This window comes from Hyla sarda, chromosome 6 (genome assembly GCF_029499605.1).
Source record: "Hyla sarda isolate aHylSar1 chromosome 6, aHylSar1.hap1, whole genome shotgun sequence".
NCBI lineage: Eukaryota > Metazoa > Chordata > Amphibia > Anura > Hylidae > Hyla > Hyla sarda.
The window spans coordinates 277,981,500-277,995,661 of NC_079194.1; the positions used below are offsets into that span (position 1 = coordinate 277,981,500).

The 14,162-nt window shown below is 44.1% G+C and overlaps 1 protein-coding gene across 12 annotated transcripts in view; it reads right to left on the bottom strand.

Annotated features, from left to right (window-relative positions):
• NRXN2 (neurexin 2) overlaps positions 1 to 14,162 on the bottom strand; it is a gene marked incomplete at its 5' end in the record, with an annotated part of 790,596 nt that overhangs the window by 347,021 nt on the left and 429,413 nt on the right.

The following is a 14,162-nucleotide window of genomic DNA, read 5'->3' on the forward strand; positions in this document are numbered from 1 at the left end:
CATGACAGTAAACATTTTTACCCAAGGACATGAATATTGTTTCAATAAATAATACTTCATCAACACCAGGACCGGGCAAAATGTCAGGCCCCATTCCAATAGATATATATATATATATATATATATATATATATATATATATATATATATATATATATATATAAATATATATATATATATATATATATATATATAAATATAAATAATTTTATGCATGTGTGTGTGTGTATATATATATATATATATATATATATATATATATATATATACATATACACTGCTCAAAAAAATAAAGGGAACACTTAAACAACACAATGTTACTCCAAGTCAGTCACACTTCTGTGAAATCACACTGTCCACTCAGGAAGCAGCAATGATTGACAATCAATTTCACATGCTGTTGTGCAAATGGAACAGACAACAGGTTGAAATTATAAACAATTGGCAAGACACCCAAATAAAGGAGTGGTTCTGCAGGTGGTGACCACAGACCTCTTCTCAGTTCCTATGCTTCCTGGCTGATGTTTTGGTCACTTTTGAATGCTGTCGGTGCTTTCACTCTAGTGGTAGCATGAAACGGAGTCTACAACTCACACAAGTGGCTCAGGTAGTGCAGCTGATCCAGGAAGGCACATCAATGCGAGATGTGGCAAGAAGGTTTGCTGCGTCTGTCATGGAGGCGCTACCAGGAGACAGGCCAGTACATCAGGAGACTCCATGAGGGTGGTATGAGGGCCCGACATCCACAGGTGGGGTTTTTTGCTTACAGCCCAACACCGTGCAGTGCGTTTGGAATTTGCCAGAGAACACCAAGATTGGCAAATTCGGCACTGGCGCCCTGTACTCTTCACAGATGAAAGCAGGTTCACACTGAGCACATGTGACAGATGTGACAGAGTCTGTAGATGCCGTGGAGAATGTTCTGCTGCCTGCAACATCCTCCAGCGTGACCAGTTTGGTGGTGGCTCAGTAATGGTGTGGGGTGGCATTTCTTTGGCGCCACACAGCCCTCCATGTGCTTGCCAGAGGTAGCCTGACTGCCATTAGGTACCGGGATGAGATTCTCAGACCCCTTTTGAGACCATATGCTGGTGCGGTGGGCCCTGGGTTCCTCCTTATGCAAGACAATGCTAGAGCTCATGTGGCTGGAGTGTGTCAGCAGTTCCTGCAAGAGGAAGGCATTGATGCTATGGACTGGCCCGCCCGTTCCCCGGACCAGAATCCGATTGAGCACACCTGGGACATCATGTCTCGCTCCATCCACCAATGCCACATTGCACCACAGACTGTCCAGGAGTTGGCAGATGCTTTAGTCCAAGTCTGGGAGGACATCCCTCAGGAGACCATCCGCCACCTGATCAGGAGCATGCCCAGGCATTGTAGGGAGGTCATACAGGCACGTGGAGGCCACACACACTACTGAGCCTCCTTTTGGCTTGTTTTAAGGACATTACATCAAAGTTGGATCAACCTGTAGTGTGGTTTTCCACTTTGATTTTGTTGTCAGCACATTCAACTATGTAAAGACGAAAGTATTTCATACGATTAGTTCATTCACTCAGATCTAGGATGTGTTATTTTAGTGTTCCCTTTATTTCTTTAGTAGTATATATACATATGCATATATATATATATATATATATATATATATATATATATATATATATCTATGTTCCAGCATAACTTACGAACGGCTGGCGATATTTTGATTGAACTTGGTAAACATGTTTCATATACATCAAATAAAAACATAGTAGATTTTAGGGATGTCCCCATACTGACAATCTCCACAGCCCAAGCAAGTCTACGGGACCCTCAGGCTGCAGAGATTACCCAGGAGTTTTAAACATCCTTCCGCTGGACTAACGCCATGGTAAAGTATGATTTAACAATCCGGGCTCTGCTGTTTGACTCTCTGGCTGTGGAGATTGACAGTATTGGGACATCCTGCATGTGGATTTTGGCACATGTCCTGATCGGGTTACTCTCAGACTACAGAGATTGACAGGAATTTTTTTTACATCCTGGTGATGTTTAACTATCCGACAGGTACAGAGAATTGTTGGTTTGGGGGCAGGAAGAGGGGATGGGGAAGGCGGAGGAGAGAAGATTTATTGCGGGCTGAGAAAACAGTGAACAGAAGAACGTGCTCCAGTCATCCAGTGCAAGACAAAGTGCAAACGTGTCACACTAAAAAAAAATTTGCAAGCCCTTTCCCGAAAGTAGAAAGGACCCCTAACAAACCTACCCATTCCCACTGGTCCAGAAGGCACCTGCAAAGGTCCGGGTTCAATGTCCCTTTTTTTCGACCCCAAGTGCTCCCAGCATCCACCTAGGTGTCAGCCTATGGAGCCGTTTATTGAAGCAGAGATGCCCTGGGTTGCGAAGGAAGAGGGGCAGAGAAGACAGTGCGGGGGGATTGCAGAGCTCCCGCAGGGAGGACAAGCATATCGCGGCTAGACTTAAGGAGATTGGGAAAGCTGGGTGGTATCCAGGCAACAGAAATATAGTAGATATGGAAGAATGTAGAGAATATTAGCCAGTTACAATGGGATACTGAAGATCACAATTTACATTTGTCAACATGACTGTTGCAGTGCTGTTCAGATTTATCTGCATTGTACAAGGGCGCATAGTTACTATGGTTATCATATTCTATTACATGCCCTTAATGTAAGTGAATGGCACTACCAGAAGCTGGCGATAATAGAGCTCGGCTGTATCGCAGAGTCGGCCTACTTTATGTATGCAAAGCTGCAAATTACAGGGACCTAAAAGTGCGGCTGAAAGGAACAAAAAGAAAAAGGCTTTTAAATTATACAGAAAAAAAATGCTGGTTATAATTACTGAGTGGAGGAGTCAGACATTCAAATGTTGTATAATGCATCAACCATTTTGTTTTAGGATCGCACAGGGCTATGTTATCTACGCGCTCTGTGGGCACTTTCATTTCTGGCGGAATGGCTCTTTAACTCTGTGGGATCTGTGCTGCCATAGGTATGTCAGCTGAACCCCGATTCACATGCTAGAAAAAGTTTTGTAACCAAAGTATGGTTACTTTTTGGTACGGAGCAATATTTGACAGCCGCCATAATTTTAATTTATTTATTTATTTGTTACTACTTGACGTAGTAACTTGATTTTTTTGTTACTACTACTGAACAAAAAACTAACCAAAAATGATTGTATATATGTTTTGTCACAGCCTTCAATGGAGTGGGAAAGGTAACCTACCTAACCTGACCTTCAGCTAAAGGTGTGTCTGAGCGCCGCCAGGGGTACACCTTAAGAGGGCATACCCTGAGGAAGCTTGGTGAAAAATTTATGAAAATAAGGGAGAAGGGTGGGACAGCGTGACGTCCGCACGTGCTCCCTACATGCACGTGCCAATTATTTACTGTAAATACAGATTGTATCCAGCCTTATATATATAAGGGGTAAGTATTCTCCTTAGGGAGAAGCAACAACACTTACGAAGTAGAACAGAGAATCAAAAAGGCCATTAGCACTCTGCGGGCTTTCTGGGTAAGGAATATGCAAAGCAGCTCATCACACCACCTTCTCAGGTAGCATGCCCTAAGATCAGCTCTGGCTCAAGTTATGAAGTCTCAGAAACTGATTGGGATTTATGCCAAGCCAGAATTCTCCTCAGAAGAGAAGAAGACCCATCTGCAGACAGCTGTTTCGGGGTGCTTGCCCCTCGTCAGTACAGAGCAGGGTGTTCTGGCTTGGCTGAGGTGAGAGGCCTGTGACTAGGTAAGTATTCTCCTTAGGGAGGAGCCCTGCTTCCGGTGTAGAATGGAGATTCAAAAAGGCAATTAACACTCCGCAGGCTTTCTGGGTAAGGAATAATATATTCTAGTCATTCAGCTAGTCACAGACCTCTAACCTCAGCCAAGCCAGAACACCCTGCTCTGTACTGACAAGGGGTGAACACCCTGGAACAGCTGACTGCAGATGGGTCTTCTTCCCTTCTGGCTTGGCATGAATCCCAATCAGTTTCTGAGACTTCATAACTGGAGCCAGAGCTGATCATGCTACCTGAGAAGGTGGTGTGATGAGCTGCTCTGCATATATAAATAAAAAAAAATAAAAAAGCACAGGTGGGATAAAGGGGGGGGGGAAGAAATGGCACAGGGGGGATGAAGTGGCACAGGAGGGAATGAAGGGGAAATTATGTGGTGCAGAGGGTAATAAATGGGGGGATGATTTGGCACAGGGGAAATAAAGTGGCACAGGGGGATCAGAGGGGGCAAATGATGTAGCCAATGGACGTACAGAAGCAGGCCCCCTGGGAGCCCAGGCCCCTTAGCGGGATAAGGCTGCACCCCCCTGATGGCAGCCTTGTGTACAAGTTAGGGCTGGCACATAAGCTTGTTTGTCCCCTATTGGGGGTGTTTTGTCCCCTATTGGGAGTGTTTTGTCCCCTACTGGGTGTGTCCGCATCCGCTATTTGGAGTGTCCCCTAGTCGGAGGGAGCAAATACATGAAGTCTTATGAGACTGCTGGGTTATAAAAAAAAGTCTGCTATTGGTAGGTGTCCACTAAGGGAGATTTTACTGTGTGTGTGTGTGTATATATATATATATATATATATATATATATATATATTTTTTTTTTTTTTTTTTAAAAGGTGAATATTGCAATATTGGCAGCACTCATGAATGTCAGCATATAACTATCATTTCAGATCTATTTCAGCATCGGCAGCTCATAGGTTCAGAGCTCTATCTGATTCATAGTCATAGCTCAGCCAAAGAATGAGATGCAATGTGAAATACATAAGCTCAGCTGTTTGGTGCTTCTATGGATCTGCAATAAAAGTTATGTCAGAATCCTGGCATCTATCGGAGCTGGAATGACTGTTTTATTCATGGATATTGGGCTTCCCATGCTTACCTCCGCTGCAGCAAAAGAAACTGCCTGAGTCACCGCTGCGTAAATCATCATTTGCACACTGGATTTTGTCTGTATCTTTATAGTGTGTTTTATACAAGTCACTTTTCAGAGTTTAAGCTCTTAAATAGCATTTAGGACAGTGTTTCAGCCTTTGGCTGTCTGGGCATTCTGGGAGTTGTAGTTTTGCATCAGCTGGAGGCACACCATTTGGAATCATCCTATCATGCATTCTTTTTTTCAGTACCTCCTAAGCTCACTGCATAGACAGCTATCAGCAGCTGTGCACTGACAGTCAATGACAGACATGGACGATCCCACCATTATCCATCATTAAAGGAGTAGTCCGGAGTGCACTTTTCTTATTTTATCCGGTCCGGGCTGCAAAAAAAGAAGAAAAAAAACTTTCTCTTACCGGCCTACACGCTCCTGGAGCTCCGGTACAGGTGTTCGGTCCCCGGGCTGTATTCTTCTTACTTCCTGTTAGCCCGGCACGTCACACGGAGCTTCAGCCTATCACTGGCCGAGGCGGGACATCGCTGCGGCCGGTGATAGGCTGAAGCTCCGTGTGACGTGCCGGGCTAACAGGAAGTAAGAAGCAAACAGCCCGGCGACCGAACACGTGTACTGGAGCTCTGGGGGCGCGTAGGCAGGCAAGAGAAAATTTGTTTTCTTTTTTTTTTTGCAGACCGGAACGGATAAAATAAAGTGCATGCCGGACTACACCTTTAAGCCCTTAAAGGGGTACTCTGGTGGATTTTTTTTTTTTTTTTTTTATCAACTGGTACAAGATTTGCTAATTAATTATATTTAAAAATCTTAATCCTTCCACTACTTATCAGCTGTTGTATGCTCCACAGGAAGTTGGAGAACTTTGGTCAGACTGAAAAGAATTCCAGAAAGAAATACAACTTCCTCTGTAGTATATAGCAGCTGATAAGTACTGGAAGGATTGAGATTTTAAAATAGAAGTAATTTACAAATCTGTTTAACTTTCTGGCACCAGTTGATTTAAAAAAAAAAAATATCACCAGAGTACCCATTTAAGTGCTGTGATCAATAGCAGTCATGGCACTTAAGGGCTGCAATGACAGTGTCCTTGTCCTACCGGCAACCCCCCCCCCCCCCCCTATATATGCTGAGGCAGACTCTGTCAGTAGATCGACAATAACACAGAGAAATGCTGTGTAACACCATAGCATTGTTCAGCATCAGCAATCTTAACCCCTTAACGGTGCAGGACGTAAATGTACGTCCTGGTGATGTGGTACTTAACGCACCAGGACGTACATTTACGTCCTGAGCATAACCGCGAGCATCAGAGTGATGCCCGGATCATGCGCGGCAGGTCCCGGCTGTGGTGTCGCGGATGTCCGCCATTAACCCCTCAAATGCCGTGATCAATACAGATCACGGCATCTGCAGCATCGCGGTCACTTAAAAGGATGATCGGATCGCCCGCAGCGCTGCCGCGGCGATCTGATCATCCTGCACCGCAGACGGAGGTCCCCTTACCTGGCACCGCTGCCTTCCGGGAGTCTTCTGTTCTGATCTGCCTTCCCGCAGACCAGAGCAGAAAATGACCGATAACCCTGATCATGTCCTATACATAGCACTGAACAGGATTAGCAATCAAATGGTTGCTATAAATAGTCCCCTATGGAGACTATAAGAGTGTAAAAATAAAAGTAAAAAAAATAAAAAAAATAAAGTAAAAAAAAATTGAAAAAAACGTAAATTGTCCCAATTTCTCTATTTTACCCCCAAAAAGTGTAAAAAAAAATATTTTATATACATATTTGGTATTGCTGTATGCGTAAATATCCGAAATATTAAAATAAAATGTAAATGATCCCATACGGTGAACGGCGTGAACGTAAAAAAAAAAAAGTCCAAAATAGCTGCTTTTTTTTATAACATTTTATTCCAAAAAAAATGTATAAAAAATGTAATAAAAGTTTTGTATTAGCAAATATGCTATTAATAAAAAGTACAGATCACGGTGCAAAAAATGAGCCCTCATACCGCCACTTATATGGAAAAATGAAAAAGTTATAGGTCTTTAAAATAGGGGGATTTTAAACGTACTAATTTGGTTAAAAAGTTAGCGATTTTTTTTTAAGCACAACAGTAATAGAAAAGTATATAATCATGGGTATCATGGGTAATCGTATTGACCCAGAGAATAAAAAACACATGTCATTTTTACCATAAATTGTACGGCGTGAAAACAAAACCTTCCAAAATTTGCTAAATTGCGGTTTTCTTTTTAATTTCCCCACACAAATAGTATTTTTTGGTTGCGCCATACATTTTATGGTAAAGTGAGTGGGGGCATTACAACGGACAACTGGTCGCGCAAAAAACAAGGCCTCATACTAGTCTGTGGATGAAAATATAAAAGAGTTAGGATTTTTTGAAGGGGAGGAGGAAAAAACGAAAGTGTAAAAATAAAATTGTCTGAGTCCTTAAGGTCAAAATGGGCTGAGTCCTTAAGGGGTTAAAGGCATACTCCGGTGGAAAACTTTTTTTTTTTTTTTTTTTTATCAACTGGTGTCAGAAAGTTAAACAGATTTGTAAATTGCTTCTATAAAAAAAATCTTAATCCTTCCAGTGCTTATTAGCTACTGAATGCTACAGAGGATTTTTTTTTCTTTTTGGAACACAGAGCTCTCTGCAGACATCATGACCACAGTGCTCTCTGCTAACATCTCTGTCCATTTTAGGAACTGTCCAGAGCAGCATATGTTTTCTATGGGGATTTTCTCCTACTCTGGACAGTTCTTAAAATGGAAAAGAATTTCCTCTGTAGTATTCAGCAGCTAATATGTACTGGAAGGATTAAGATTTTTTAATAGAAGTAATTTACAAATCTGTTTTAACTTTCTGGCACCAGTTGATTAAAAAAATAAAAAGTTTTCCACCGGAGTACCTCTTTAAGATTACATACTCAATTGTTTGATATGACATGTGATATTATTTATTAAAAATGCCATATTTCACAAAATTTAAAGAGGCACTGTAATTATGAAAAACATTTGATATTTGGTAGTACTACTGATAAGATGACTTTTTTTTTAAATATACATATATTAAAAACATTTTAATTTTACAAAAAAAAATCTAAAATGAAGATAGCCACCACTAGGGGCCATCTGTCTTTATGCAGACAGACTACCGTACTCTGTATTTTGCAGCATACTGGATACCGGCCGTAAAGTGTGTTGGTATCCAGTATAGAGATCCCCATTGCACCACTACAGCCCTCAGATGTTCCTAAACTACAACTCCCATGATGGGAGTTGTAGTTTTAAAACAGCTGGGGTACAATTTTTGTAAAACTCTGTTTTAGAGCTGTGCATTATTCAGCTGTGTGCCTCCAGCTCTTGTAAAATTACAAATGATGTGTGGACATGCTGGGAATTGTAGTTTTGCAACAGTTAAAGGCAACATTGCTCTAACACAGTGCTTTATAAACACTGCAACTCCAGCTGTTGCAATGCAAAACTACAACTCCCAGCATGCTTGAACGGCCAAAGCTTTCTGACTCCTGAAAGACAAAGAAGCTGATCAAACATTCAGGAGTCTGTGAAAGCTGAATGACACACATAGTGACAGCTATGTTGTTTAGGATCCAGCTTTATTAGGAACAGATAGAAAATGTATGCATAAAAACTACTGTGCAGTGATTTTCAGACTGTCCAGAGAAGAAAGGGTTACAGAGAGCAGTGATTTGCAGAGTGCCAGGCTTTTCACAGATGAGTTATCCACAGTGAGTGAGAGAGACGAACATGCCCCCTCCAGAAGGCAAAAAACACAAAGCAAGTGAGCAACATATAAATGCCATTTGTTAGGGATATATAGGTTCTAGACACATAAAAAAAAATTATATGTACATGATTAGGATTAGGTACTGAGTAACATATCCTTATGGGAGCTTAGAAAGTGTAAATAAAATATATGCCCCCCCCCCCCCCCAGTAATAAAAAATTAAAAAAAGGCCAAAATTGCTGACTTCTGGTCGCATCCCTTTTGCAGGACCTCGGGCCCTGCTTACTGGGGTCTATTTAATACAGTTGTTATAACTACAGTTACTTTTAACATATTTTTGAGTGTGTTCCATTATATAGTGTGTGGGGGTTTTGGGGGTAGAAAGGTGCCCAATAACGCAGTGCATTACAACTTGCTGAGTATGAGGCTCAGACATCATGTAGTGCACAGTATTATTATAATGTTATGGTGAATTGGTGTACAGTGTAGTTTAAAGACAGATTTAGATGTAAAAAAGCCTTCTATGTCCTTCCTCCATGCACATTCAAAAATCAGATATATTTTACTCCATAGTCACTGTATCTGACACTGCTACTTCATTACACAAACCCACTGCGGGTAACAGGACACAGGAACAGGCATCTTGGTATAAATAGAGCTATAACTGTAACGCCCCACGGGTGAGGACCCACTGTGCCACAAGTGGCAGCCGACCAGGCAGGCAGAGTGATGCTAAACTGACACTTAGAGGTAGCGCCAGACACAGCAATGCTGATAATGGTGTATACAAAGTCCAATAGACAGGCAAAGGATCAGAAACAGCATACAGACCAGGCAGACAAAAGCAGAATGCACAATCTTGCTGAGGCCCAGAATAACAGGCGTGGCCTCTTTAAATAGGGAGTGACTTCCAACGATTGGAAGGGAAACCACTAGGGAGTGCACGGCGGCCCTATAAGACAAAGCCAGCGCTCACGCGCGGCCTCTAGTGGACAGAACAGCAAGACACACATCATATCAGGCAATACAACAGGAACATGGCACCCAGAATGCCGCACGGTGCTGGTAAGACCCTGGGCACATGGTACGCTGCTGGTTGCTAAACAGCAGCGTTACAATAGCTATACTCGAATCATTTTCTATATACACTATGTCAGTAAGCTGAGTGTAGTAAGGGTTAATGGCTCGGATTTAAACACGCAAAATGATCCTTTGTGTTTGGTTCTACACAGTCTCGTACGGTAGCGTCATGTTTTTCTTATTTAGTTTCGATAATAGATACGAAATAAAAACAGTTTATACAGTACCTGGCACAATGTGGACATTCCGCCACATTAGCTTAGTGATCCAAGGCCACATTCCTTAGTTCTTTGTGTATCTTTTGGGGCATGCGCTGTAGACACCTGCCCAGGCTAACTAAATAATGTTATTGGCGGATGAAAGTAACTTAGCAAAATGGTTTAAACTGGATTCATCTGGCCATAGAAATTTCTCCTGAGTGCATAATAGAATGCAATTTCGTAGCCATATTAGAACATTATATCTGTTAATGTTTATACATAAGGCTCTCAGCATGGAAAAGCTAGCTTTTCTATGCTCCTGAATGGCATATCAGCTTATAGCTGTATCAATATATGCACAGGCACACTCCAAAACTCATATATTAGTCCCTGCAAATCACTAACGGCCATGTGGGTTGCAGTACTAAGCAGATGTGCCATTTTTCTCACTTTATAACTAAGCAGAAGGCACCTTACAAAATGTTTGCGGAAACAGAAGGGATTGAACACAGACATGTCGCAAGAGGGGGCCGGATTGAACTCACAATGTGAGAAGAGGAAGGACTGGACACGCATGTTGCGGGAGTGGGATGGATTGGACACACGTTACAGGAACAGGAGGGATTGGACACACATGTTGCGGGAGCGAGCATGATTGGACACACAATTTGGGAACAGGCGGGATTGGACACACGTTACGGGAACAGGCGGGATTGGACACACAATGTGGGAAAAGGAGGGATTGGACACACATGTTAAGAAAGCGGGCTGGATTGGACACACGTTACGGGAACAGGCGGGATTTGGCACACATGTTGCGGGAACGGATGGGATTACACACACCAAATTTCCTCAAGGGGCCTCTGTGGTTGCTTCACAGCTCAGTTTATATTGTTGCTCTATATCTGTTTGCTGTGTGTCTTGTTGCATTGTATGCATTGCTGGCTATATAATTGGGGCTTGCAGTAAATCATATCTCTAAATGCTTTTATCAACAGATGAATATGAAAATGTCCCAAAAAAAAATAAAAAAAATTATAATCAGAAAATAGAAACATTATAAAAAAAGAATATAATTCAGTATCTTCCTCTTATCAGAAAACAACATACCTAGGAGATACATTCCTTTAAACTTGCATTTAAAAAAAATACAGCTTACTGCTTCCTGGTGGTGACCTCTTTAAGAAGTACTGTGGCATAGGATAATTTATCCCCTATTCTATGGATAGGAGATAAATGTCTGATCAGGGGGATCCGACTGCTGGGACCCCCATGATCTCCTTTTTGGTTCCCCGGTACTCCACAAGAAAGGAAGCGGTGGCCGACATGCCCACTTTTTGCATCTGTATGGGAAAGCTGTCCACAGTCACCTAAGTCAGAGTTTTAATGGATTTTGACCCCTTTTTAAGAAACACACGTCGGGCAAACCCGGTGGGCCAGGCCTCCTCCCTGCTTACACTGAATACACTGGAAGCGCAACTTGCAGTCACAGCTTTTAGAGCTGTGACTGCCGCTTTAAGAGCTGTGGCCGCACTGTATAGTGAAGGAGGAGGCCGGCCCCTTGTGAGTGAGAACGGAGCTGAGGGAGCCCGCCGCTGAGAAAGTTTTCAAATCTATCTTCATGAAATAAGTCTTCTTGTAATCCTGGCCAGGGGCTGTGAGGTACATTCACCATCAGCCCAGGACATGGATCTCTCTGTCTGCCCCTGTGTCCTTATCTAGAAGGTTTGTTTCAGCTGGTTTAACCCTTACATAGCTTAAAGGGGTTCTCCGGTGCTTACACCTCTTATCCCCTATCCAAAGGATAGGGGATAAGATGCCTGATCGCGGGAGTCCCGTCGCTGGAGACCCCCAGGATCTTGCACGTGGCACCCCGTTTGTAATCAGTCCCCGGAGCGTGTTCGCGAGTGAGCGAACACACTCCAGGGACTGATTACAAACGGGGTGCCGCGTGCAAGATCCCGGGGTCCCCAGCGGCGGACTCCCGCGATCAGGCATCTTATCCCCTATCCTTTGGATAGGGGATAAGATGTGTAAGCACCGGAGAACCCCTTTAACATGGGCTGGCAGAGAGTAGAGAAATTTACAGTATTATTTATACGACAGGAAGAATGTCCACTCTAAACCATGTTGTTAACCTCACTAAGCCATGAATTCCTCTGTACTTCACCAGACCCCTCTGTCCATCCCTGACCCCTCTCTACTCCACCAGACACCTCTGTCCATCCCTGACCCCTCTGTACTCCACCAGACGACCCCTCTTTTTATCCCTGACCACTCTGTATTCCACCAGACCCCTCTGTCCATCCCTTATTCCTCTGTACTCCACCAGACCCCTCTGTCCATCCCTTATTCCTCTGTATTCCACCTGACCCCTCTGTACTCCACCAGACCCCTCTGACCATCCCTGGCCCCTCTGTACTTCACCATACCCCTCTGTTCATCCCGACCCCTCTGTACCTCAACAGACCCCTCTGTTCTCCACCAGACCCCTCTGTTCATCCCTGACCCCTATGTATTCCACCAGACCCCTCTGTCCATCACTGACCCCTCTGTACTTCACCAGAACCCTCTGTCCATATCTGACCCCTCTGTTCTCCAAAAGACCCCTCTGTCCGTCCCTGAACACTTTGTATTCCACCAGACCCCTCTGTTCCTCCCTTACTCTTCTGTACTCCACCAGATCCCTCTGTACAACACCAGACCCCTCTGTACTCCACCAGACCCCTCTGTACTCCACCAGACCCCTTTGTCCATCTCTGACCCCTCTGTCCATCCCTTACCCCTCTGTTCTCCACCAGACCCCTCTGTCCATCCCTTACCTCTCTGCATTCCACCAGACCCCTCTGTCTATCCCTTACCCCTCTGTATTCCACCAGACCCCTCTGTCTATCCCTGAACCCTCTGTACTCCAGATGGTGGGGTCACTGTGTACATATATTACATTACTTATCCTGTACTGATCCTATTTTGCACACAATATGTTAATTAAAAGAAAAATCTCATGTTAGAAAACGTATCCCTTATCCGAAGTAGTCCGAGCGCTTGGGCCCCCCGCAATCTTCTGTTTGGAGCCCCTGTGCTGTAGCACAGGAGCGCGTCACGACCCCCTCCATATAGTTCTATGGGAGAGCCGTTCGGCAATCTTCAGCTCTCCCATAGAGCTTTATGGAAGGGGTGTGGTGGCCTCTGCTTCAGGCGGGGATGAGCTTTTTCACATAAGATTTGCCCTTTAAAAAAAGAAAAGGGAAAAAGGCCCTTTTCACACTGCCGTTGCTCCCTGTTGAGAACAGCTATCAAAGTCTTTTATTTTCTCATGATTTTAACCACTTAGGGACCCAGGGCGTACAGGTACACCCTGACGCCCTGGTACTTAAAGACACAGGGCGTACCTGTAGGCACGTGAAAATTTTGGTCCCCGCCGCACACCTAGTGAGTACCGGACTGAGGTGACTGCTGATTTCTATCAGCAGGCACCCAGTGCAAATGCCCAGGGGTGTCCTGAGACCCGCCCATGTCATCGATTTCAGCAAATCGCCGGTCAATTCAGACTGGCGATATGCGGCGATTCCGGGTCATACAGGTCTCTGGTGACCCGTAAAATAAGGGGGATCAGGAGTGTCCAAGACACCTACGATCCCCCAGAAGGGATAGGAGTGAGGTGGCAGGGGTGCCACCCCTCCTATCACTGCTATTGGTCGGTCAGAAGTGACCGACCAATAACAGATCAGGGGTGGGGGGGGTTAAAGTTCGGTTCCCCCATTCTGCCCACCAACAGTAGTGCGGGCAGAATGGGGGAACTGGGACTGGCGCCGGAGGCCCACTTACCATCAGCGGCGGAGGTGACGCTCGGCAGCGGGACTACGGAAGCCAGTGAGTTGTCTAACAACATCTGGAGAGCTACAGTTTGGAGACCACTATAGAGTGGTCTCTAAACTCTAGCCCTCCAGATGTTGCAAAACTACAACTCCCAGCATGCCCAGACAGCTGTTTGCTGTGTGGGCATGCTGGGATTTGTAGTTTTGCAACAGCTGGAGGGCTACAGTTTGGAGATCACTGTGCAGTAGTTTCTCAACCGTTCTAAACCGTTGCTAAATCTTGAAAAACTACAACTCCCAGCATGCATGAACAGCAAACGGCTGTCTCGCCATGCTGGGAGTTGTAGTTGCATACCTCCAGCTGTTGTAGAACAGTACATGCTGGGAGTTGTAGTTT